Here is a 2,624-nt window from a genome sequence, read left to right as displayed (position 1 = left end):
GGATGTAATGAACATAGTCCTTTCCTTTTCGATGCACAAGTCTATCTATGTCCTCATCGCTTTATATCGCTTAATATGTACTTTGGAAAATTTAAAATTGATTTCGTTCAACAAAACTTGGTTTGATAACTTTACTTTTTCTTTAATATTTTTGTTATTTTATTTTTTTCTATAATATTATATGTAGTATTATATGTAGTATTTATGTATAATTATTATTGTAGTTTTTCCAATGTATTTGTATTGGTACCTTTTCTGATTCTTGCACTATTTTTCTTCTATCGTTTTAATTTTCTTTTCTTTCTTTATTTGTTATATTTTAATAATTTTTTTTTTATTATTCGAAAGGTTGAACCGTATCTCGTTTCTAGAAATCCTATTATGACGAAATTGCTTTTCAAATGTGAAAATTTTTCATCACGATAGGATGTATTCCGAAGGTATTATGACGGGAAAACTCATGGAATAATAGACTAGCTCACTACTAATTCACAATAGGCACTGTCTACGGAATATACCAGAGACATCTACATTAGTCACCGAATGGATCCTGTTCATGGTAGATAATAGTCGTCAAAAGTTTTACTTCACAATACAGAGGAGATATTAAAGCCTTGTCATTCAAAGGAATTGAATACATAGAGATTAATAAAAATTTATGTGAAAAATTCTATGAATCATCACGAGATCGATATTTTTTTATTTCGATTGTTGATAATTCGTTTCGCGATACTTTAAATCCTTCTTTTAAAACATTATTATCGATAGCATTTTCTACTCTTTTTGTCTTTTTCTGTTCGTCGAGAAATCGATCAAAGTTGCAAAGAACATTTAATGTTATAACTTAATATACGTAATACTTACGAGAAACGTCAGAGCCTTTATCCGTCTTATATCCATTTCTACCTTAGGCTTCCAGGGCGATGAAGCGAGAGAAAACATGGAAAAATCTCACGGACGCGAGCAAGCAATCGATCATACGACACTCGACACGTTTGTTTTCGCTTACAATGAACGTTCCCGTAACGATTGCACGTCTCAGGCAAAATTTCTTGCGCGGTACAAGAGAAATAAGTCAAGGCCTCTTGAGTCTTATCTACCAGTGCACGAAACTGAGAAACTTTCCGCGGCCATGTTTCAACTATACTACATCGCGTTACCACGAAGCGCGTCTATTCTACAACTTTCTAGACGATGCAATCGTGCCTTCGCGCAAAAACAGTTGGAAAAATCTACACTAATAAACTGTTAAACTTTTTTTATATCATTTTATACTTCACAATTTCTTACTTTGAAGAAAAATCACTAATTTATGACTTTTTCATCTATTTGATCATGTGACATATGATCACGTGACTATTATGGTGTTCATCGATAATTGTCAGTAGACCTGCTAGTGACGCCTAGTGGACATCGATGATAAACGGATATATGGTAATAATCGATCCGAAAGGTACATTTTCACGAATAAATCCATGTTATTTGATTCGTTCTAACATAATAATTCAAATATAGTAATATTTAATATTATTTTTATCATAAGATTCTTAATCTGTTTTAAACAATTTTATAATAATAAAAAAAAACCAAAAAGGAAAATTATTTTTCCGATTCCATTATATGTATCAATATCGCTCAAAAAAATTTAATAATTAAAAGAATATATTATAATTATAATTATATGCTAGATATTCATATTTCTTTTGTACTTTCTTTTTGAGTTTTTTTTTTCTAAAAAAAAATATTTTAGCGTTATAAAATGTTAATGTCAGGAATATTTCATGCCAACACCTAATAATTTAGATAATTAGTACAATTAACGATAATGTTTAAAAATTATTTCCAAAATATAATTACATTCAATTTTTGAAATAAAAAAAAATCTTTTTAAAATTTTTTTAAAATTAATTTGTTCCTTTCTTTGTGTTTTTAAATTCAAATACGTCAAAACATAAAATTACAATTCCGCAAGCACGTGGCATATGCAATTGTGCAAATATAAAAATCTTAATTAGAATAACAATCAGAAAACTTTGACCGAAACATATAAAAACGATAAATACATACGATTATCGTTGAATTTCTGCATTCCATTAACAAAATGATCAAAATAATTTTATATTGCACCAGATCGTCGTGTTAAATCGGCTTTGGAAACATCGAAAACGAACGAAGTGAATCGGAAACAACAGAATGAGCGAAGGTCTACGTCAGGTGTTTCGAACAAATACAGAACGAGATTTAGAAAGAGAGGGACCATCGAATACGGAAACATTGGCGCGAATAAACGTTGTGGTAGGATGAGAGAGGTTGCGGTAGGACCTTGAACCTGTTGCGTAAGAAGCGGACTCAGGTTTGTTCAGGAAAGTTTCGTTTTCACGGAAAGTTGTAACCGATGAAGTATGGCGCAGTCGTAAAATCGGTCATTGTCGTATTATAATTATCCTATCTATTTCTACCATATATAATTGCATATATATTTAAAGTAAACAAACGTTACTTTTTTGTGTTAGAAACTAAAATTTTAATTCATTTATAATTTTTACGAGTAAACATATTTGCGATCAATAATGATATGATTTTGCAAATGGTAAAAATAGTAGGATTGATCATATGAAAAAATA

The 2,624-nt window shown here is 29.9% G+C and overlaps 1 protein-coding gene and 1 long non-coding RNA gene across 5 annotated transcripts in view; one reads left to right on the top strand and one right to left on the bottom strand.

The window, feature by feature from the left end:
* The window catches only part of LOC102671946 (neuronal PAS domain-containing protein 2-like), a 69,682-nt gene that overhangs the window by 41,913 nt on the left and 25,145 nt on the right, over positions 1 to 2,624 (bottom strand). Inside the window, exon 1 of one of the 3 annotated variants that reach the window (XM_031510765.1) lies at positions 865 to 1,010. The exons of the other annotated variants lie outside the window; for them this stretch is intronic. The gene's annotated coding sequence lies outside the window, so the exon portion shown is untranslated. Of the gene's footprint in view, positions 1 to 864; positions 1,011 to 2,624 lie in introns of those variants that run through there. 3 annotated transcript variants of the gene reach the window in all.
* Positions 1,208 to 2,624, top strand: part of LOC116185712 — a 2,349-nt gene continuing 932 nt past the window's right edge. The window contains exon 1 of one of the 2 annotated variants that reach the window (XR_004150594.1): positions 1,208 to 1,453. This is a non-coding gene — a long non-coding RNA (uncharacterized LOC116185712). Of the gene's footprint in view, positions 1,454 to 1,959; positions 2,354 to 2,624 lie in introns of those variants that run through there. The other variant, XR_004150593.1, reaches the window with a different exon arrangement.

Source organism: Apis dorsata, unplaced genomic scaffold, assembly GCF_000469605.1.
Source record: "Apis dorsata unplaced genomic scaffold, Apis dorsata 1.3 scaffold_257, whole genome shotgun sequence".
Classification (NCBI taxonomy): domain Eukaryota; kingdom Metazoa; phylum Arthropoda; class Insecta; order Hymenoptera; family Apidae; genus Apis; species Apis dorsata.
This window is presented reverse-complemented; position numbering and strand designations above follow the sequence as displayed.